The sequence below is a fragment of the Schistocerca nitens genome, chromosome 3 (assembly GCF_023898315.1).
Source record: "Schistocerca nitens isolate TAMUIC-IGC-003100 chromosome 3, iqSchNite1.1, whole genome shotgun sequence".
NCBI lineage: Eukaryota > Metazoa > Arthropoda > Insecta > Orthoptera > Acrididae > Schistocerca > Schistocerca nitens.
The window spans coordinates 566,988,616-567,013,738 of NC_064616.1; the positions used below are offsets into that span (position 1 = coordinate 566,988,616).

Sequence of the window (25,123 nt, forward strand, 5' to 3'; positions counted from 1 at the left end):
CCCCTACTAACAAGGGAAACTCCCCAGTGCACCCCCCTGAGATTTAGTGGCAAGAGGGTCCAGTGGATAGCCCATCAAAAACTGAACACAGATGAAGCATGAAAGCGGAAGAAAGTGTACTGAACTGCGAAAAAAAGCAAAATAGAATCAGTGAGCAGTCCAAGAACAAGAAGTGCAATAAAGAGCAGCCTCAAACAGCGACGACGTCGTCGATAAGTGGTCATGGTGTTGGATTGTGAAGTGTGCGAGCCAGGTTCAAAACTCCCTCGTGCCACTTTTTTTCCACGACAGTATGAACTGTCCGTCCGGTCATTGAAATGTTTGTTCTCTTTCTGTGGTCTTGGCAGTTGTAGTATTATACATTGATTATAGAGTATGAATCATGTGGTAAGAATACGTTAGCGTCGCAAGTAAATGTGATGAATAGTGAGAGCAGGCAAGGTACCACATAGACGTCTCACAGAAATGAAAACACCAGATAAATGGGTGTGAACCATGTTACAACAAAGGAATTCAGGAGTCAACACTTCCACAACGGAACGCAGGTTCAAACACGTTAAAAACGTACGTTTTGAGAAAGCACACAGAAACTACGTGGCAAACTATTATTTTTTCATCATTTCCTTTGGAGTGATCACATTCACATTCATTCGAACAGCTATATCGGGCATAGAGGCATATTTCACTCACCAGTCGTACAAATTGGGTGCGTCGTTAAGAGATTCCTATCATATGACACATGTACTGTCATAACGCCGTGTACGATACATCAGACGTGTTTTCCGGTGGAGGACTCGATTGACTTGTCGCCCAGTCATCAAAGGTTTGCGGTTCCCATTCGAAAGCCACGAAATATTGGCTGCTAATACAGTAGTTGTTCAGAATCAACTATCATTATAGGTCCCTCAGTACCTTACACCTCGCTGTCGCAAACGGACGTTACATCACGCTACAGACGCAAATTTGGATAAAGCGAAGAGAGAGAAAAAAAAATTGGCAAAAGGGAGGTTTGAACACAGATCGACCGCGGGCCAATCACTGGGCCCTCTAACCACTATATCTGACGGGGATGCGATGGCGAAATTCCCTTCAAAGTTCGCGTACTCCAAACGTGGCATGCGTCCGCTCTATTCAGAACGAAACATGATGCGCCTACACCTTACGACTCGGTCAGAAATCCTTTATCACCTTGCAGGGTTTCTAGGATTCCGGATGGGTCAACTACTTTTATTTTGTTTCTACACTGCATAAATGTGTCAAATAAATAAGTAAGTAAAATAAAAATGAGCAGTGTGAGGGTGCAGCACAGCGATGGAAGGGAGATAGTGGGGAGGGGGCAGGCCTCGAGATTCGACCCCTGCTTATCTTATCTCCTCCAGCTTTTCCCGTTGATTTCAATCAATGCCCGATCACGGCCAATATCTGTAATTCCTTTGTGTCTTCACCTTTATTCGCCCATTTGATGATACGCTGTTATTATTACAGTTATACTGTACACATCACAACAAAAGGTGTCTTTTTTTACACTGAAGAGCCAAAGAAACTGGTACACCTGCTAATATCGTTTAGGGCCCTCGCGATCACGCAGAAGTGCCGCAAGACGATGTGGCATGGGCTCAGCTAATGTCTGACCAAGTGCTGGAGGGAACTGACACCATGAATCCCGCACGGCTGTCCATACTCCGTAAGAGAACGAGGGGATGGAGATCTCTTCTACACAGCACTTTGCAAGGAATCCCAGATATGCTCAATAATGTTCATGTCTGGGGATTTGGTGGCCACCGGAAGTGTTTAAACTCAGAAGATTGTTCCTGTAGCCACTCTGTAGAAATTGTGGAAGTGTGGGGTGTCGCATTGTCCTGCTGGTATTACCCAGGTCCGCCGGAATGCACAATAGACATGAATGGATGCAGGTGACTGACAGGATGCTTACGTACGTGTCACCTGTCAGATCAGTAGCTAGACATGTCAGGGTTCCCATATCACTCCAACTGCACACACCCCGCACCATTACAGAGCCTTCACCAGCTCAAACAGACCCCTGCTGACATGCATTGTCCACGGATTCATGATAATATCTCCAAGCATTATACCTTCTCTCACTTGAGACTCCATTTTGTCACACTTAAACAACATTCTAAGTTCAAGTCTGCAAAATCCAATACGTAATTACAAAGGCAAATATTAAATTTCAAGCCAAAAATTAAAATTAATGAAGACATTCATATTAACCTTCTCGCCAATATGCCAAACATAAACGTTTCAAACATTTATACTATCCCATTTTTATTTTGGGTAACTTTTAACTGTCATGGTAGTTTACACACTTCAGTATTCTTCACTTCTAATGGTCCGTAATCAGTAGCCGCACCATTGTGTTATTGTACGACGTTCACTCGGTTCATCGAAGATATTTCACGCAGAAAAGCGAAATACAATAGCAAATAATTTTATGCTCATCAATGCGAGATCAGACACGTGCCCAAGATGCGTCACGCCGCCACCACCTTAGTGGTTATCGGCAGATGTCAGGTGGCCGGTATTCGGTGGTCGCTCTGTGGCTACAAAACTGTAGAGCAAAAATTCTTTCGTTTCTTAATACAGCCACCAGCTCTTTTACGGAAAAGTTTCTGTAACGTTTTGCTATTACGGACGATTAGAAAGTGTAGCAAATTATATTTGAGGGTGAATCGGACTGATACTTTTAGCAGACAAACGAAAATCAGTTTAAAAAATAAAAGGAAAGAGCTGACTCGGAGTCACGTTTCTTAGTCTATAGTGCACAACATGTCACGAGCAGATACAACACTACAACACTTCGAGGGGAAGACAACACTTGCTCCAGAATCTTTCACATCCTACACTGAAGAGCCAAACAATCTGGTACACCTGCTAATATCGTGTAGGGCCCCCTCGAGCATGCAGAGGTGCCGCAGCATGACGTCGCATGGACTCGACTAATGTCTGAAGTAGTGCTGGAGGGAACTGACACCATGAATCCTGCAGGGCTGTCCATAAATCCCAAGAGTACAAGGGGCTGGAGATCCCTTCTGAACAGCACGTTGCAAGGCATCACACATATACTCAGTAACGTTCATGACTGGGGAGTTTGGTCGCCAGCGAAAGTGTTTAAACTCAGAATAGTGTTCCTGGAGCCACTCTGTTGCAATTGTGGGCGTGTGGGGTGTCCTGCTGGAATTGCCCAAGTCCGACGGAATGCACAATGGACGAGAATGGATGCAGGTGATCAGACAGGATGCTTACGTACATGTCACCAGTCATAGTCGTATCTAGATGTATCACACGCTCCACACCATTACAGAACTTCCACGAGGTTGAACAATCCCCTGCTGAAATGCACGGTCCATGGATTCATGAGATTGTCTCCATACCGGTACACGTTCATCCGCTCGATACAATTTGAAACGAGACTCGCCCGACCAGGCGACATGTTTCCAGTCATCAACAATCCATTGTCGGTCTTGACGGGCACAGGCGAGGCGTAAAGCTTTGTGTCGTGCAGTCATCAAGGGTACAAGAGTGGGCCTTCGGCTCCGTTATCCCATATCGATGATGTGTCATTGAATGGTTCTCACACTGACATTGTTGATGGCCCAACAGTGAAATCTGCAGAATTTTGCGGATGGGTTGCACTTCTGTCACGTTGAACGGTTCTCTTCAGTCGTCATTGGTTCCGTTCTTGCAGGATCTTTTTCCGGCTGCAGCGATGCCGTAGATTTGATGTTTCACCGGATCACTGATATTCACGGTACTCCCATTGAAATAGTCTTACTGGAAAATCCCCACTTCATCACTACCTCAGAGATGCTGTGTCCCATCGCTTGTGCGCCGACTGTAGTATCACGTTCGAACTCAATTAAGTCTTGATAACCTACCGTTGTAGCAGCAGTAACCGATCTAACAACTGCGCCAGACACTTGTTGTCTTACATAGGCGTTGCCGACCTCAGCGCCGTATTCTGCCTGTTTACACATCTCTGTATTTGGATACGCATGTTTATAGCAGTTTCTTTAGCCCTTCAGTGTATATTACTTCTTTAACATTCACTGCTCATCCAGAACACTTTTCCTCCAATTCTCAAGAAGAAATTATGGTTCAGAAGGGTGGTGATTCAAATTGCCGTCCAGCTATCCAAATAGTTTTCCGCCTTGTTTTCCATAGTACACTTAAAAAAATCGGCATCGCCGTTTTCTTTCTCCAGCCCTCCATGATTCGAGCTTCTGCTCCATTTATAATAACCTCATCGTCGACGATAAGTTAAGTCTTAATTTAATTTTTTCAGACATCTCGGATCCTGCAAATTTTCGATCTGTCTCATACTTAACCTGAGAATAATTCGTCATATTTGATACGTGATTAATATAAAATCAATAAATGCGAGAAAAAATCAAAATACTAACGAAAAAATATATAAATTAGCCAAGTGGTGTAAGATTGTTGTTTAGGAGTCCCAACTTACAACGTGGGCTGTGTATCTGTAATAAGAGCGTAATGAAAGTTAGTGCCTCCGAATTTTTTATTCTCTTTTCAATATCGGTTGAGTTATTACGTGTCATGCATATTACTCGGCCGGCTTTCCCACTTAGATGACGAAAGTTGCAACCCTCTGCCGCAAAAGGACTCCAAATTGTAGCGTGTAAATGCAAGTGTGTAACGTAACTGTACCGAGGTGTCGAAACTCATAGGATAGCGATAAGCCGGCCGGGGTGGACGAGCGGTTCTAGGCGCTACAATCTGGAACCGCTCGACCGCTACGGTCGCAGGTTCGAATCTTGCCTCGGGCATGGATGTGTGTGATGTCCTTAGGTTAGTTAGGTTTAAGTAGTTCTAAGTTCTAGGCGACTGATGACCTTAGAAGTTAAGTCCCATAGTGCTCAGAGCCATTTTTTTGATAGCGATAAGCACGTATACAGTTGGCGTTAGCATAGCGTTCACAAGGTAAAAAAAAAGACCTGTGCGTTAGTGGAGCTGTCATTTGTACTCAAGTTATTCATGTGAGAAGGCTTCCGACATGAAGATGGCCGCACCACGGGAATTTACAGACTTTGAACGCGGAATGGTAGTCGGAGGTAGATGCGTGGGTCATTCCATTTCGGAAATCGTTAGAGAATTTAATATCCCGAGATCCACAGTGTCAAGAGCGTGCCGAGAATACCAAATTTGAGGCATTACCTCCCACCACGCACAACGCAGTGGCCGACGGCCTTCACTTAACGACCGAGAGCAGAGGCGTTTGCGTTGAGTTGTCAGTGTTAAGAGACAAGCAACACTGTGTGGAATAACCGCAGAAATCAATGCGGGTTTTGCGAAGAACATATCCGATAGGACAGTGCGGCGGAATTTGGCGTTCATAGACTATGGTAGCATGGCAGCAGACGACTTTTCTAACAGCACGACATAGCCTGCCTCGCAACCCTGTTGGCTGTACTTTAGGCGACTGGAAAACTGTGAGCTGGTCATATGAGTCCCGATGGTAGGGTTCGAGTGTGGCGCAGATCCCACAAAGCCATGGGCCGAAGTTGTCAACAAGGCACTCTGCGAGCTGGTGGTGGCTCCATAAGGTGTGGACTGTGTTTACATGGAACTGGGTTGGTCCTCTGGTTCAACTGAGCCGATCACTGACCGGAAATGGTTATGCTCGGCTACTTGGAGACCATATGTAGCCATTCATGGACTTCATGCTCCCCAAAAAATATTGAACTTTTATGGATGACAGTGCGCCGTGTATCCGACCCACAATTGTTCATGGTTAGTTTGGAGAACATTCTGGACAGTTAGAGGGAATTATTTAGCCCCCCAGAACGCCCGATATGAATCCCATCGAACATTCATGGGACATAGTCGAGATGTTAGTTCGAGCTCGAAATCCTGCACTGGCAAAACTTCCGCAATTTATAAACGCCTATAGAGGCAGCTTTGCTCAGTATTTCTACAGGATACTGCCAACGTTTTTTGAGTACACGCCACGTCGAGTTGCTGCACTACGCCGGGTAATAGGAGGTCGGACATGATATCGGAAGGTATCCCATGACTTTTTGTCAACTCAGTGTATGTCGGTGCGTGAGAAACAGCGCGCTGTTATCGAGTTTCCAACTGCAGAAAACTTCGTCCACACATGGAGCATCCTTTCCTTCAGCATGACAATGCCAGACCACACACGAGCGCTGCGACATCGGCAACAAGCCGATGCCTTGCTTTCGCTGACGTCGATAATCCTCTACACAGTCTCGACTTTCTGCACCGATTTTCATCTGCTTCCAAAACTCAAATAACGCCACGGAGGACTTCACTTTGATATTGATGAAGCGATGCAAACAGAGGTGAGGTTGTGGCACCGTCAACAAAATCAAACATTCTACAGTTACGGTATCAAGAACTGGTCGCTCACTGGGAGAAATGTGTTCGTTAGCAGGATCGCTATGTCGAGAAATAGATATTTACACATGAACAATAAAGATGTAGAATGTTAATTAAGTTTGTTTTATTTCTTTGGCACAAAAAATTCGGAGGCATTACTTTTCAGTATGCCCTCGCACATCTACACAGGAACTTCAGAAAGAAAGTTTCACATGTCGTCTCACGCTGAGATCGTAGCGCAGCAAGAGTAGCGCATTGTCGGAAGATAGTTCATGTTTTACATTAAATGTATTCGCAATTGTGAATATGGACAACCATCAGCTGTAGAATGGAATGACGAAAAGGAAAATTTGTGCGGGGCCGGAGCTCTAACCCGGATTTCCCGCTTAGCGCGAGCGGTCGCCTTGCCATTTTTTTTAAAATCTCATTTTGTTCTCTTTCGTTCGTTGCATCTGCCCAGGGCAGACGTCGTAAGACACCCGTTGAAGTTCGTCGTTGATCGATTAACTCATTTCTCTTCTTACAGAGTGCAGCTAACCCTCTGACCGAACACGCTGAGCTACAGTGCCAGCTTTTAAATGGGTCAAGCGCTGATTACTCAGCGGTGCCTCAACCTTATATGTGTTCCATTCTTGTCTAGGGGAGTGCTAACCGTCTCTCCTTTCATACAACACGTGTCTACAACTATACTCGTACATCCACTATGTATATTCCCGTGCAGGTTGCTTGCCCGGTGTCGGCGGATAAATACGATATTGCGTTGCCTGTGTCATTCCGATTTATGATGCAAAGTTCCTTTGGATATGCATGCAAGTCGAAAGGGACTTTCCATCGTAAATCAGAATAATACAGGCACTGCAATATCGTATCGCATCGAGTTCATGTTCTGGCTTTACTGCAGAGACAGTTGTGCTGCGGTACGGATAACAGGTGTATAACAAAATGGGAGTGAAATGGCGCGACAACTGGAAACGTACTCCTCAGTTGAAGTATGTGCGACAGTACTATTCTTGTGGCAAATAGTCTAAATTGCGCACAGATTCATCGTGATATTCTGACGGCATATGAAACAATGGCCCCAGCCATAGTAAAACGTTGCCAACCATCTGACCAAGGCCGTACAGAAATGGGAGGTGCTGATCCGTCATACAATCCAGATCTTGCACCACGTGGTTTCGATCTTTTTGGCAAACTAAAAGAACATCTGGGGGAAAGAAATTTTCCAACGATGAGGACGTTCGCACAGCCGTTTTCGAATGGCTTCGTAACCAAGAAGTGGATTTCTATCATCGAGGAATTGAACGAGTGGTAGAACGTCGGGACCGTCGTTACAGAGACTTGGTGACTATGTTGGAAATTATTGTTACGTATTGTGTCACTCTGGAGTGTAATGCAGCGTTCAATAAAAGTTACTTGGCCTGCCATAATAAAGTGCAACTTAATTTCAGAAGCCCCTACATATATCTGTGCTCGGTATGCATTTGTATGATAGGAGGCAGAGGTCACATATCGTACAAGATTAATTCGCCCCTTTCCTGTTCGCCGGCCGGGGTGGCCGAGCGGTTCTAGACGCTACAGTCTGGAGCCTCGCGACCGCTACGGTCGCAGGTTCGAATCCTCCCTCACCGATGGATGAGTGTAATGTCCTTAGGTTAGTTAGGTTTAAGTATTTCTAAGTTCTAGGGGACTGATGACCTCAGAAGTTAAGTCCCACAGTGCTCAGAGCCATTTGCACCATTTGAACCCTTTCCTGTTCCGTTTGCAGATGGTACGTATAAAGAAGGGCTGTCGGTGCCTTTTCGTACAAGCTCAAATAACTAACTTTACTGAATGTGTATTTGTGGCATACGGGCTCTTAACAGCGAGGTTATCAGCGCCCTTACAGATATTAATAGGAACAAATGTGGTTGTTGTTGTTGTGGTCTTCAGTCCTGAGACTGGTTTGATGCAGCTCTCCATGCTACTCTATCCTGTGCAAGCTTCTTCATCTCCCAGTACCTACTGCAACCTACATCCTTCTGAATCTGCTTAGTGTATTCATCTCTTGGTCTCCCTCTACGATTTTTACCCTCCACGCTGCCCTCCAATACTAAATTGGTGATCCCTTGATGCCTCAGAACATGTCCTACCAACCGATCCCTGTTTCTAGTCAAGTTGTGCCACAAACTTCTCTTCTCCCCAATCCTATTCAACACCTCCTCATTAGTTATGTGATCTACCCATCTAATCTTCAGCATTCTTCTGTAGCACCACATTTCGAAAGCTTCTATTCTCTTCTTGTCCAAACTAGTTATCGTTCATGTTTCACTTCCATACATGGCTACACTCCATACAAATACTTTCAGAAACGACTTCCTGACACTTAAGTCTATACTCGACGTTAACAAATTTCTCTCCTTCAGAAACGCTTTCCTTGCCATTGCCAGTCTACATTTTATATCCTCTCTACTTCGACCATCATCAGTTATTTTACTCCCTAAATAGCAAAACTCCTTTACTACTTTAAGTGTCTCATTTCCTAATCTAATTCCCTCAGCATCACCCGATTTAATTTGACTACATTCCATTATCCTCGTTTTGCTTTTGTTGATGTTCATCTTATATCCTCCTTTCAAGACACTGTCCATTCCGTTCAACTGCTCTTCCAAGTCCTTTGCTGTCTCTGACAGAATTACAATGTCATCGGCGAACCTCAAAGTTTTTACTTCTTCTCCATGAATTTCAATGTGGTTAAAAAGTCATAATACCAGGAAGAGTAAGTCTTGCGCACTTAACAAGCACTGTCTCACAACCTCATTCACGATAATTAGCACATTCACACTAGCTTTAATCTACTATGGGAGCGTTAAAGTGGTCAGCTGCTCTAAAACCGCCAATTAAAACAGAAGGAAGATAGAAGGAAAGTTAAAATTATTACACAGGAAAATGTGACTGGCTGATTACATAAAAAAACATGGATGAGCCAATCATCGTAATGAAACACTAAAACGTTAGGAAGCACTTCGGACCCTTCACAAAACATTAAATGTCGTACCACATTCGTTTCATTGTCAGTTAAAACAGGTGGCAGATCCGTCGGCAAATGAGCTTCTGCCTTATTGTCTTAATACAAAACACAGTCTACTAAAATGTGGGTCTCTGAGATCTCTGAGCCACAAGCACTACAAAGTGGGTCTTTTCATTGGAGCAAGAAGCTATACGTCATAGGGCTGTGTCCTTTATGAGGACGAGTAAGAAGATTCTCATCCCCTCTGCGTGGCTGGAAAGAGGTACGTCATAGCGCTTTGTTGACTTTTCTATGCGTAGCTTACTGTCCGTCACTTCCAGTTAGTCTTCCTCCCATCTATGCATGTTTCTGTACCTCAACATTTATGCGATTACATGTCGTGGGAAGGCACACTGACATATCTGAGGATCGCGTCACGCTTCCTTCGCTGCCAAATCTGCCATTTCGGCTCCCTTAATACCCATATGCCCCGGAACGCAGCAGAAAGACAAAATATTTCCTAGCCTTTATGGATAGAGAAGGGCATCCTGGACATCGTGGACTACTATATCTGCTGCGTAAAAGTGTTGTAGAGACTTAAGTGCCCTCAGAAAGTCGCAGCAGACGAATTGAGCAGGTACAAGAAATGTAATCTGCTCCAGCAGTCACAATATAGTGTGTAATTCGGCATCTAATTTTACGATCCCAGTCATTCGCGAAATGTATGTTGTAGGACGTAATGTGTTTCTCGTTTTGGAACGTGATATCACAAAATGTTGTGAGCAGGGCTCTGTACAATGCATTTGTCTTCCATGTAGCGTACCCCGCTGCAATTCGTTGAGCATTTCCGTGGCCCTCTCGTGCTTACTAAACGCCGTTCATCTTTTGGCTCTTCTGTATCTTCTCTAATCGTACCTAGTAAGGGTCCCCTGTAGACGAGTAATACTCAAGAATCAGTAGAACGAGTGTTTTGTAAATGACTTCATGAGTACCTGATTTACACATCCTTAGGATTCCTTCAAGAAATGTGAGTGTGGACTCTACTGTGTTCACAGCTACATTTATGTAGTCGTTCCACCACAAATCTCTCTGAATAGATACCTCTAGACCAGGCATGGTCAGCCTTTGCTGAACCGCAGGCCTGATTCTCATTCTTTGTTAAGCACACGGGTCATCTCTTCACACGACGCCACTTGACAGCAGCGCTCCTTTCACATAAAGGCAAAACTATAGCGTCCGTAACGTTAATATTTATTGGAATACGCAGCGATATGAATGTCACCTCTTTCTCAAAAAGCCACATCAACAAATCATGCCTCAAAATCCGCTTTTCTGAGAGTAAATACATTCATTTTATGTTCACCATATCTCCAAAAGTTTATATTTATTTACGCGTCGTGAACATTGTTTCTTTACTTACGGCATTTGACACTAGCTGCCTTAAAAATTTCAGTTCCAAAATTCTGCAGCTCCTCGCTTTGTCCCTGTCTCCCACGAATTACTTCCGCAGGCCGGACTGAAACCAATCCCGAGCCAGATCCGGCCAGTGGGCCGCCCGTTGCCCACCTATATTCTAGACACTTGTAATACCGATCAAGGGGATCAAGACATGTTGGTATTGCGGGCATTGGTGCAATGAACGTATACAACCAGCGAGAATCGAGTAGCATTTACTTCCCACCGACATGCCCCTACCATAGAATAATTTTCATGGCACACTCACCAACGAAGCAAAAACAGAATGGACAATGCCGGTGGACGAGGACCAGAACATAAAAGGTACATGGTACTCGATGATTCCATGACACTTTTCACTTCTAAACTCGGTGCTCTCGAGAAAAGAAGTTGTTACTACTCGGCAGACTTTGGGTTGGGTTCGGTTGTTTGGGTGAGGAGACCAAACAGCGAGGTCATAGGTCTCATCGGATTAGGGAAGGACGGGGAAGGAAGTCGGCCGTGCCCTTTCAAAGGAACCATTCCGGAATTTTCCTGGAGCGATTTAGGGAAATTACGGAAATCCTAGATCAGGATGGCCGGACGTGGGATGGAACCGTCGTCCTCCCGAATGCGAGTCCGGTGTGCTAACCACTGCGCCATCTCGCTCGGTTTGGCAGACTTTTCCATTTCTCTGACGCAAGTTGGAACCCTCTGGCGCTAGAGGGCTCCAAATTGTAGTGTGTAACAGGGCGGTATGTAATGTAACTATGTCGATGAGAGTCCGCAGCTCGTGGTCGTGCGGTAGCGTTCTCGCTTCCCACGCCCGGGTTCCCGGGTTCGATTCCCGGCGGGGTCAGGGATTTTCTCTGCCTCTTGATGACTGGGTGTTGTGTGCTGTCCTTAGGTTAGTTAGGTTTAAGTAGTTCTAAGTTCTAGGGGACTGATGACCATAGATGTTAAGTCCCATAGTGCTCAGAGCCATTTTTTTATGTCGATGAGAGAAACAGCGTCCTGTGATTGAGTTTACAACTTCAGAAAACGTGCTTCCAATTGAAATCCGTACAAGAATGAAAGCTGTGTACGGGTATAACTGTATAGACATCAATAACATGTGACGTTGGGTGTTCGTGCTCGTAATGAAGGAAACGGTGGTACTAATCTCAGTGTCTGCGACAGCTCCGACTGGACACCGCATACGGCAGCCGACGAGACTCAGCGGAAACGGGTTGATGAACTCGTTAGAGAAAATCGTCGGATACCTCAAGTAAGTGTGGCATATCACTGCAGAACTGCGCTACAGAAAACTGTGGGCACGGTGGGTGCCTCGATTTTCTCCGATGGGTTCATCAACCCGATTCCGATGAGAGTCGTCTGTTGCCGCACGCATGCGTCCACTCCGAGCTCTGTCACACACGTTGAGGTTAGCACCACCGTTTCCGTCATTCTCCGTACACAGCTTTCATTCTTCTCTGGATTTAAATTGGGGGCACTTTTTCTGCCATTAGAAACTCGATTACAGTCCGCTGATTCTCAAGCACCGACATAGTTAGGCACACACTGCCATGTTAAACGCAACAATTCGGAGCCCTCTAGTGGCAGAGGGCTGAAACTTGCGTCACACCTGAGCAGGAAAGTCGATTGAGGCATTAGATGTCACACATATTACTCGACCGATTTTCCCACTTTGCTGAATCCTCTGCCGATGCTTGAGATGTAATACTTCAACCGAGGTTGAGAAAAGAATAAAATATCAGAAGTGTTACTTTTCTGCACTCTGTCATGTTAACAGAGTAAGAGCGGGTCACACGAATACTAATAAAACGAGACACTGACTAAAATTAATACCCTCTCTAAGCAGTGATTTATGCGTCATTGACTAGGACATTGTATTTACATCAATAAACGTTGATTAAAAACAGTCAGCCAAGAACAATTACATTGTATAATATTTTAAAATTTAAAGATTATTTTTCTCTTAAGATAGCTCTTTGTTCCAGCGGTAGGTCTGTTGCCAGAAGTACACTTCCTTGCAAAAAAGTGAAGCATTCAGAAGACTTGGTCATATATCAGTGACTTAGTACACCTACACACCATCGGTGGGTATGTAAATGATTAGAGTTGCAGTTTTCTGCTGCAGTTATAACGGCCATCGGAGGGTGTTCGTGTTGCTCGTGTTTAGTGTTGGTAGCAGGCCTCGAGAGTTTATAAGGGGCGTGAACAGCGTTACATGTTGAGTGATCACTTTGAAGGGTATGGAGATGCTGCGTATTCATCTGAGCAGCGTTATGTGCACCTGAGAGATTGAAAGGGGCGTCTATGTCGTCCTCGATTTGGCCCGATGGTCGAATCGCGCAATATCCAGATTTTTGGAGAATTTACATGTGACAAACGCCCGATGCTCGATTGCATAGGATCGTGAGGGCAGGCATACTCGTCGACAAAGTTCCGGTTGACCACATCTGACCATTACAAGGAAGGATTGCCGTAAAGTGTACGAACCACTGACCCTTTCATATCTGCACCTGATATCCTAGAACATGTAACAGAATCTCTGCAATACTCTGCGTAATCCCGCACCGTGGGTCGGAGAATGGCAGCAGCCAGACTATGAAATTAAGATCCCATGTGTAGCTTGCAGTTAACACCACAACACAAACGGCTGAGTTTGGGGTGGTGCCGTGAGCGGGAACCATTGCCTGATGATGAATGGTGTCACAAGGTTTTCAGCGATTAATCATGGTTCTGTACTACTACTCAGAACGACCTGGGGCGAGGTTCCATTCTCCCAGCGCTTTGGAGAAGTTCGACGGTGTTATTCTTGGCGTCATGGTGTGGAGAACAATCGGGTATAAATGCAGGTCACGGCTGGTTCTGACTGAGGGAACTCTAACGGCACAACTGTACGTGAAGTACATCACGTGTTACCTCTCATGCAACAGTATTGTGGTGCCATTTTTCAACATGACACTGCTAGTCCGTACACGGCACGTGACTCTATTAACTGTCTGATTTATGTTGAGATATTGACAGCTGCTAGCGAGGTCCTCAGATCTGTCTTTGGTAGAACATGTGTGTTACCAGCGCAGATGTCAATTACACTACGGGCCATTAAACACCAAGAAGAAATACAGATGATAAACGGGTATTCATTACATTTTCACGCAATTTGGGTGCATAGATCCTGAGAAATAAGTACCCAGAACAACCACCTCTGGCCGTAATAACGGCCTTGATACGCCTGGGCATTGATCAAACAGAGCTTGGATGGTGTGTACAGGTACAGCTGCCCACGTAGCTTCAACACGATACCACAGTTCATCAAGAGTAGTGACTGGCGTATTGTGACGAGCCAGTTGCTCGGCCACCATTGACCAGAAGTTTTCAATTGGTGAGAGATCTGGAGAATGTGCTGGCCAGGGCAGCAGTCGAACATTTTCTGTATCCAGAAAGGCCCGTACAGGACCTGCAACATGCGGTCGTGCATTATCCTGCTCAAATGTAGGGTTTCGCAGGGATCGAATGAAGGTAGAGGCGCTACAGTCTGGAACCGCGCGACCGCACGGCCACACCGGCTGGCCATCTTCGTGGTGTAGCAATTTTAATGGCCAGTAGTGTACGTTCCAGTGCCAGCATCCAGGATATCAAGGACTAGTAAAAATATTTGTGGGACAGCTTGCCTCAGAAGAGCATGCAACGGCTTTATGACACCCTTCCTAACTTATTCAGTGCTTGCATCCAGGCCAGAAGGATGCAACGTCATACTGCTATGTCGGCTCATGCTGCCAAGTTCTTTGTAAATTTGACTCAGTTTTGTAGTCACTGAAATAACCTGTAAAGTTTATTTCGTTTCTTTCTCGTATCCTGGCTATTTCACTATTTTGTCAGGCAGTGTATTTGCAATTTCATCCACCTTTGTGAACGGGAACGTTAAAATTTACGGATTTTTTCTTATGTTTCATTATGTATATGTGAGGAACGATCGAAAAGTTTTTGCCCGAGATATTTACTGTAATGTCTCGCACAAACAACACCACCTACGTTTATAGTGACGCTTTGTGCGCTTACAAGTCAAAATTCGCGGCTACTGCTTCGTTAGTTTTGCCGCTAGGATACGTTGTATACCGTAGTGTAAGCAAAATGACGAATATCTAGAGAATCAAGAACCATTCTGTGATTGAATATCTTCATTTGAAGGGAATGACTCCCAAGGAAATTGCGGAGGACTGCGGAATACAGTTAAGGACAGTGCTCCGTGTTGTGGAACAGTGAGAAACTGGGTGTCCGACTTCAAACATGGATGAACGAGTGTGGAAGATGCGCCAAGGAGCGGAAGGCCTGTCACCGTTGCCACTGATGAAATAGAGACTGCCGTTCACGATACGATTTTGTAGGATCGTCGGACAACATTGCAGCATTGCAGCACATTGAATCTCCCATAGGCGTGCTCATGACACTGGATATTTTTGGAATGTGGAACGTTTCATCTCGGTGGGTTCCGAAAGACTTGAATGCAGATCAGAGACGGGAGAGGTTGCAGCGTTGTGAAGAAATCGTCCGCCAATTTGGAGCGGATGAAGACGGCTTTCTTGCAAGGTATGTGACAATGGACGAAACGTGGTTCACGACTCTGATCATGTGACAATAACAGTCACAACAATGGAAACGTCCTTCATCGCCAATCCCAAAAAATTCAGGCTGCAAAAATCAGCCGGTAAGGTGATGGCATCTGTCTTCTGGGATGCGGAAGGGATCATTATGGTGGATTACTTGCAAAAGGGCGTAACTATCAATGCATCATACTATTGCATGCTCCTGCGCCGTTTGAGAGAAGAGATAAAGAAAAAAAGGGAAGAAAAATTGGCGCGCTGAGTTCTGTTGCATGAGGATAATGCACCGGCGCACGTGTTTGTGGGTTAGAATTATTACGTCATCCGCCATATTCTCCAAATTTGGCTCCGACTTTTTTCTTTTCCCAAACCTAAAAAATGACCTCAAAGGACGACGATTTGACAATGGTGATGCACTGATTGATGTTGTGAAGGCGTGGTTGAACTCGAAATCAAAGACCTTTTATTTGAATGGTTTTCCGAAGTTATCTGAGCATGCCCGCAAGTATATTAGTGTAACGGGTATTATATTGAAAAATAAATTGGTATTATGAAATTTCTGTCATTCTTTGTTTGTTAGGCTAGAAACTTTTCGAGCCTCCCTCGTATACAGTGCGGTCAGAAATAGTCTGAAAAGCTTGGAAGGGTGTTGCAGGGTAGGTTGTACTGAGAAATAGTTATTAAGAAAAAATTCTATACGTTGCGTCGTTTCCGAGGTAATTAGCGTTGAAGTTAGCCAATCAGGCCGTTGCGCGCACAAATTCCAGCGCCAGCCAGATATACGAGGCCTGTTCAGAAAGTAAGCTCCGATTGATTGCCAAATTGAAACCACAGTGAACATCAGAAATGTTTTACTTGTAACAATTAGCTACACCTTTCAGCTACTTCTCTACGTAGTCGCCGTTCTGACTTAGACTTTTGTCATAGCGTTGTACCAACTTTTCAATAGCCTCATCATAGAAGGCAGCCGCCAGTGCTTTCCGCCAATTCTCCACGCTGGCCTACACCTCGTTGTCTGTGTCAAAATGTTGTCTTCAAAGACAGCGGTTCATGTGACCAGAGATGAAACTCAGGGGGAGACAATTGCGGACTGTATTGTGGGTAATCTCACATTTCCATTTGAAAACGATGCAGGAGCATCTTCATTGCCCCTGCAGAATGCGGCTGAGAATTGTCTTGAAGAAGAAACAGCACGACAGTTATGTAATGTTAGCTGCATAGCTTCAGGCGAAATTTCTCACCAGGCCCTCGTACTTGGCGGCAGACACTATTTTCTAGACATCTTTACGCACTCACTGCGAGCTCAGAAATGAGAAGAGCGACGTGATGCTAACTGGGGTTATACTAGAGACACTACCCAACACATCTGTGCAAAGCTTTATCGGATTTTCATAGTCGTGTCCATTTCGCGACCGATCGGAGCTTACTTTCTGAACGCCCCTCGTAATTAGTGTCAGTTGTTCTCATATGTTCAAATGTGCGTGAATTCCTAAGGGGTTAAACTGCAGAGGTCATGGGTCCCTAGACTTACACACTACTTAAACTAACTTATGCTAAGAACAACACACACACCCATGCCAGAGGGAGGACTCGAACCACCGGCGGGAGGGGCTCTCATAGCGTAGATGACAGCGGGAACACCCGTTTGGCGGCACAAGCCTTTGGCGGGCCGTTGGAATTTGCCCACGTAACGGCTTGATTGGCTAACTTCAATGCTAATTAACTTGGAAACGGTGCAACGTATCGAATTTTTTCCTTAATAATTGCTTCTTAGCACACTCTACCCTGCAATGCCCTTACAAAGTTTATAGACTGTTTCTGATCACCTTGTATAATTGGATTATATATAAAAAATATGTGATTTTTCATTGTAGTTTTGCAGACACTCTAATGCATTTCGTAGGTTAATCATCTCGTACAGTCGCGTTTTGTATTTTGTAATTCTGTAAAGAAGTCAGAGAAATGTCCTGTTTATGTTATTATTAGACACCGTTGTTTCTGGTGAAATGAGCTTTCCCTGAGATCAGTTTGAAAAAAAAAAAGTAAATTGGCGGCGATAACTCATTCAAACAATCTGGGGTATTTCGTCAATTAATGCGCGATACATTGCTTTTGCTTATGTTGAGTGTCAGCGGCTAATGTTTTCACTAGTCGCTTATCTTTTAGAGTTCTGCAGTTATTAACAATTTTCTGACGATGTCACCTCAGTGGACAAAACTGCGTCGTCTACGAAAAGCCTTACAGAGCTACAGAAGTTTTCTGCAGGCTCAAGAGTATTGCTGTCACTGGTTGTGAAGCAATGTTTCAAATTTGCGTCTCTAAGTGACCAATTATCTTTGGGTGTTCAGTTGACCGTCTATAAATACTTCGCTTCCGATGTTGGTAGCTTACATATAATCCAACCCATTATACTTAAAAATTCCGTATTTTACATCGGCCTGCATGTAATTGGGATCCAACTGAGATTTTTGTTTCCTTCAGGTGTACGACCATCTTTCAGAATCGACCACGTTGAACTTCACATCCGAAAATATCTTACGTTTGCGACGCACAGTAGCTGTCTGAGAATTCTGCTTTGCGAACTTCAATATTTTCATCTTGCAAATGCTATTCACGAAGGACTTTTGCAGAAGCGTACAACAGTGAAAATCAGCCTAACACAGCATCCTGCGAATAGTCTGAAGTTCAGTGGTCTCGCAAAGTCTAGCTTCCATTGCCACTACGGAACTTGAGGGCCTTATCTTAGGATACGTCTTTATAAGTTCTGGTTTATTCCATAGACATATTTATTCAATATCATTTCCAATTGAGCTACTGTTCTGTCTGTAATAGATTCTATCTAGATAACATTTTTTTTTGTAATCGCTGTTTCGTCTCGGTATGTAAAAATACGAAGACGTTCACGATGGAGACGGTACTCTAACCGATCTTACTTTTAGAATCGTTTTAATACATCTGCAACTGTGGTTTTCACCATTACAGAATGTGTACAGTTGGAAATGACCTCCCGGTTAGCCGTGTGGTCTAAAGCACGGCTTTCCGGATTGGGAAGGAGCGCCTGGTCCCCGGCACGAATGCGCCCGGCGGACTTGCGTCGAAGTCTGGTGAGCCGGCCAGTCTCTGGATGGTTTTTAGGCGGTTTTCCATCTGCCTCGGCGAATGTGGGCTGGTTCCCCTTATTCCGCCTCAGCTGCACTATGTCGGCGGGGGCCGAACCGCACAATAACCCTGAAAGAGTGGTTCGGTGTGGGGCGGCGAAGGGGTCAAGTGGACTGCGGTAGTCGTCGTGGGGTTGTGGACCACTGCGGCTGCGGCGGGGACGGAGCCTCTCCGTCGTTTCTAGGCCCCCGGTTAACATACAATACAATACAGTTGGAAGTCATCTTTGCAAGATGCTATTGTCCAGGGTTACTCTCTATCGCTCACCACACACGAAGTACCATGAAATAATCAAAGAAAGATTGCTCCAATACAAGTACCACAGTGTCTTCAAAATGAAATAGAGATATCTACCAAATCGTCAGTGTGTAATGAGTTTTTTAAAAAGAGGTGTAACGCATTAAGAAACGAAATAAAAGGATCTAAGATTGTGACATCTTATCTGAAATTGGCAGTTAGCCACTAAAGAAACATAGCCGAAGAAAGACAGCCGAAGAAACAACTGAGGATTAAACTGCACTAGTGTGCAAAACTTAAGGACAACAGTAAGTTTGGCATAATGCGTCATTGCTGAGTAACATAGCTCGAGAAATACGCAATAGAAGTGACACTTTTAAGGAAAGAGAATAATTACACTTAAGTCATCGCGACTTTACCAAAGATGGGAAATGGTTCTTAATAGAGTCTGTGATCACCACGGACAGCAGTTAATGCTCTGCAACGCGCTCCCATGCTAGCCACAATGTTGGTGAAGAGTTCTTGTGATAGGGCGGTCCATTCCTCCACCAGCGCGGCTGACGACTGCTGGATCGTCATTGGTGCGTGTGCATATACTGCAACACGTCTCCTCAACACATATCACGCGTGCTCGATAAGATTTAAGTTGGAGGGACGGGGAGGTCAGTCCATTCGCCGAATATCCTCTCGTTCCACGAGCTCCTCTACCTACAATATTCGATACTGTCCCTCAATGTCTTCCATAAAAATGTAGTCAGGGCCAAATGCACCACTGAAAAGACGCATATAGGCAAGGAGCACAGCGTCGCAATAACGTCGATCGGTGAGTGATCCGTGTTCAAAGATTTGGAAGTCATTATATGCATGCTACATTATACCTCCCACACCATTACACCTGGACTACCAAAACGATCATATTCGAGAATGCTGGACGTACCTCATATGACAAGAGGTGAAACACATAATGCGCCCAGGAACATTGTCGAACATGATCTTTTTGGTGGTCCAGGGACTATGGAGTGGGGAGGCAGACTGTTGCAAGGGCGGACTGACCTCCAAATTTTTGAACACGGTACATTCACTGGTCAACGTTATTGCGATACTGTACTCCTTTTCCCATGTGCGTCTTTTCAGGGATGAATTTGGCCCTGACTTCATTTTTATGGATGTTAGTGCACCATCGCATCGAACGCCGCAGGTCCCGACTTAAATCCCATCGAGCACGTGCAGGATTTGTTGGGCAGACGTATCGCAGCACGTCCACATGCACCAGCGACCATTCAGTTGTTGTGGAGGAAAGGAACGTCCTACCACAACAACTCCCCATTACCCTTGTGACCAGCGTGTCAGCACGTTGCAGAACACGCGCTGCAGCCCGTGGTGGTCACAGAACCTCTTAATAATCATGTCCCACCTTTTGTATTGTCCAAGGGACCATCATAAATCACGGTGACTTTAGTACCTTGAACAAAAGCGTCATTTCTGTTCGTCTCGTTCCATATTTCTTTCGGTTACCTTCTCAACTATTCTGTAGCATGTCTTCCCATGTATGATCCACGTTTCATTGAGCTGTGTTACTCGGCAGTGAGACAGCATGCCAAAGTTTCTCTCGTCCTTACGTTTTGCACGCCATTGCATTTCTCTTAAAAAGTATAGGCCTATCATGAAATCGTGTTTGACAAATATTTTTAGCAATTGGTTTTTAAAATCAGGTGGCTACAATGGTGCAAATAGTTAGGAGAAGAAAACGTATGAGTACACCGAGGAAAGCAAATGTCTCTTGCTAAATAGGAAAAATCATCAAGATTATAAAGAGCAAAGTCCCTACGGAGTTGATGATATCTTCAATTAGACAATACAAGGTTGTGGTCCCAAATACATAATGTTGTTTGCCATACGAGAAAAGCATAATTAATTGAGCACACGTTCCCAGACCGAGTGAAATATATAATTGTTGGGCTTTTCTAAAACGAGAGAGAATTCACACATGTCAGGAACTGCCAACCTGTTTCTCGTCTTGTTTTTAAAAATTTATGAGTAGGTACTGTACTCAAAGGTTGACACCAAAGTTTGTGAAACCCATACTTAGCCAATCAGAACTTGGATCTCAGTCTAGTGAAACAGATATTCGTACATTTACTTTATCGCGTATCAGCATGGGTATTAACGGATGTAGAGTGGTTAATTCAAGGGGTGGCCGGATGGCCTTTCCTGTCACGGAATGTGCGTGAATGTTACGGAAAGTTTTCTGAGTGTTTGTGAATAGTGTAACTGAGGCGCGATTTGGGTACCAGCCAGGCATTCACTTAATGGGATGTGGAAAACTGCCTAAAACCACATGTAGACTGGCGAGCACACCGATTTCAATTAGTTAGTCGAATGAGACATCCGTTTCCTGTTCCTGTCGAGCAAAACAATCAGATTTCGATGTATATTTCATATTGCACTGTTGGTGACTGCTTACTTAATGTTTTCCATACAGTTCGAAATAAACTATTACTTACATTGTGACTCTTGAAGTTTTCCCGGCGTATCGAATATTCCACAAGATTTAGGGATTGCAGCTGGATCTCATCGACTTCTTTCCACGATATTTCGGCTGACAACCTTACCGCCATCTTCAGGCGAGTGTTTGACACTAGAGACTGCTAGTGCAAGTCGCTCTATTTATACGTAAAAGTGCCGCAAGACGCGCATGCGCAAGTTACCGTTGCATGCGCGCCACCTGTCGATTCCAAGGCCCTCTACAATATTACTGCATCTATGGTGCGCAAAAATATTGTGGAATATTACTTACATTGCATATCCCTTGTTTATGGGTTTTATTTTTCTCAGGAAATGTTTGGGTAGATAAGACGCGCATGTTAAGGTTGGTTGATTCGGCGGGAGGGGACCATAGAGCGAGGTTATCGGTCCCATAGGATTAGGGAAGAATGGGGAAGGAAGTCGTCAGTGCCCTTTCAAAGGAACCAACCTGGCATTTTCTTGAAGCGATTTAGAGAAATCACAGAAAACCTAAATCAGGATGGGTGGACGTGGGTTTCAACCGTCGCATCGTCCTTCTGAATGCGAGTCCAGTGTGCTAACCAATGCGCCACCTTCCTCGGTATGCGCATTTTAAGTAGCGCATGATGATTCTTCTGCGCACTTGAGTTGAAAACGAGAAAATTTTAAATTTGAACAGTCGAAGGTAAGGCATACATTGGTGGGTAGATCCTGTGTCATTCATCTGCACCATTTGTTCTAGTACACAATAACTACAATATGTACGTGGAATAGGCACGAGGTCAAAAATTTAAATATAATTTGATCCTTTACGCATGTGAACGGTTACTCTCGAAAAAAAAACTATAGTGAAAATAGATGAGGTGTCTTTTGAAGTAGGGGGAAATAACTACAAAAATTTGGACATCTTTAATGAAATGCCGGCCGGAGTGGCCGTGCGGTTCTAGGCGCTACAGTCTGGAACCGCGTGACCGCTACGGTCGTAGGTTCGAATCCTGCCTCGGGCATGGATGTGTGTGATGTCCTTAGGTTAGTTAGGTTTAAGTAGTTCTAAGTTCTAGGGGACTGATGACCATAGCGCTCAGAGCCATTTGAACCATTTAATGAAATTTTATTAAAATAACTTCTCTGTATAAACTTGGTGGAATCGCATATTGGTAAAGATCTTGAGCGTGAAAGAATTGTTTACTGGGAAACCCTTTAGAGAGATTTGCAATAACGAGCATTTACTATTTAACAAGCTTTTAATCCAAAATAGCGTCACGGAGTTTAAGATCATCTTTGTTATCTTTTCACGTAAATGAATTACCACACAGATGCAGTTGTTTTAGTCAGCCCAAGAGCGTAACGGAAATACTCATCAAACTCTAACAGGATGACATAAAAGAAAAATATTATACAATGTGGAGAGATATCCTCTAAATTCAGAGAATGTAATGATCATGGGAGAAAACTCAGTGAAATTCGGGCTCAGACACTGGAGTACCGACGAGAATCCTCCTCCTCTTGTACCAGCCGCGAGTGGAACAGGAAGAGGATAATAAAATTTAAGTACACTATGTACTTTCCACCACACGCCGTCAAGTGGCTTGCGGAGTACGCATGTAGGTCTCGAAGTGTCGACTCAGATTCGCTTGGCTGCCTTAATTCGGAACGTGAAGCGATTTGATTTTGTCATAGTTTTAAGTCTACTGCGTCACTTCAAACACGAGACATCATGTACCCCAATTACAAGTAGCGCTTTCTTTTAACCAACGAAGAGCATGATAATGAATTTTATTCATGTGTATAGATCTAACACCAACCCTCTTTAAGAAGATTTTGAGATAATTTATATTAAAGTCGCAGTAATTATTTTCCAAGGAACAGTAAGATTGCCTCATTTTCCAGTTCGAATCCTAAACTGTTACTCCATGCCGAGCGGTGTCCACCGCACTCGGTATATACACTCCTGGAAATGGAAAAAAGAACACATTGACACCGGTGTGTCAGACCCACCATACTTGCTCCGGACACTGCGAGAGGGCTGTACAAGCAATGATCACACGCACGGCACAGCGGACACACCAGGAACCGCGGTGTTGGCCGTCGAATGGCGCTAGCTGCGCAGCATTTGTGCACCGCCGCCGTCAGTGTCAGCCAGTTTGCCGTGGCATACGGAGCTCCATCGCAGTCTTTAACACTGGTAGCATGCCGCGACAGCGTGGACGTGAACCGTATGTGCAGTTGACGGACTTTGAGCGAGGGCGTATAGTGGGCATGCGGGAGGCCGGGTGGACGTACCACCGAATTGCTCAACACGTGGGGCGTGAGGTCTCCACAGTACAGCGATGTTGTCGCCAGTGGTCGGCGGAAGGTGCACGTGCCCGTCGACCTGGGACCGGACCGCAGCGACGCACGGATGCACGCCAAGACCGTAGGATCCTACGCAGTGCCGTAGGGGACCGCACCGCCACTTCCCAGCAAATTAGGGACACTGTTGCTCCTGGGGTATCGGCGAGGACCATTCGCAACCGTCTCCATGAAGCTGGGCTACGGTCCCGCACACCGTTAGGCCGTCTTCCGCTCACGCCCCAACATCGTGCAGCCCGCCTCCAGTGGTGTCGCGACAGGCGTGAATGGAGAGACGAATGGAGACGTGTCGTCTTCAGTGATGAGAGTCGCTTCTGCCTTGGTGCCAATGATGGTCGTATGCGTGTTTGGCGCCGTGCAGGTGAGCGCCACAATCAGGACTGCATACGACCGAGGCACACAGGGCCAACACCCGGCATCATGGTGTGGAGAGCGATCTCCTACACTGGCCGTACACCACTGGTGATCGTCGAGGGGACACTGAATAGTGCACGGTACATCCAAACCGTCATCGAACCCATCGTTCTACCATTCCTAGACCGGCAAGGGAACTTGCTGTTCCAACAGGACAATGCACGTCCGCATGTATCCCGTGCCACCCAACGTGCTCTAGAAGGTGTAAGTCAACTACCCTGGCCAGCAAGATCTCCGGATCTGTCCCCCATTGAGCATGTTTGGGACTGGATGAAGCGTCGTCTCACGCGGTCTGCACGTCCAGCACGAACGCTGGTCCAACTGAGGCGCCAGGTGGAAATGGCATGGCAAGCCGTTCCACAGGACTACATCCAGCATCTCTACGATCGTCTCCATGGAGAATAGCAGCCTGCATTGCTACGAAAGGTGGATATACACTGTACTAGTGCCGACATTGTGCATGCTCTGTTGCCTGTGTCTATGTGCCTGTGGTTCTGTCAGTGTGATCATGTGATGTTTCTGACCCCAGGAATGTGTCAATAAAGTTTCCCCTTCCTGGGACAATGAATTCACGGTGTTCTTATTTCAATTTCCAGGAGTGTACATTGAAGAGGCAACCACGAAACCGAATGTCTCCTGGAGGCGTTGTGGGCACGTGAATTGCTAAGGAAAAGACGCTATCTGATCAGAAGCATCCGGACTGCCTTATGTAATGCGGCATTGACCACTAGATATCACGAGAGACGAACCCGTCAATATATAAGCTGGAGGGGAGAGTTGCGTTTACAGTAGAGAAGCAGTAACAGCAGAATGTGTCGGTCGGAAGAGTTCAGTGACTTGGAGCCTGGAGTGGTAACGCGAATGAACAGCCATAGCTAAATAAAGGCCAATCAGACCTCACGTGCTGACAGACACGGACTGCCGAGCGTTCTGGAGAGTGGTTGTAAAAATCACATGAAATCAGTGGAAGGAATCACTCATGAATTGCAAACTGCTACCAGCAATGCTGTGACCATGCGCAAGGAGTGACAAAAAAGAGTGGAGTACA

The 25,123-nt window shown here is 45.2% G+C and overlaps 1 protein-coding gene and 1 non-coding gene across 3 annotated transcripts in view; both read right to left on the reverse strand.

Annotated features, from left to right (window-relative positions):
* LOC126249659 (sodium- and chloride-dependent GABA transporter 1) overlaps nt 1–25,123 on the reverse strand; it is a 409,464-nt gene that overhangs the window by 272,753 nt on the left and 111,588 nt on the right. The gene's annotated exons all lie outside the window — the stretch shown is intronic.
* On the reverse strand, nt 6,953–7,052 carry LOC126250484 (U6atac minor spliceosomal RNA). Its single transcript, XR_007545710.1, has one exon. It is a non-coding gene; the product is annotated as a U6atac minor spliceosomal RNA (small nuclear RNA).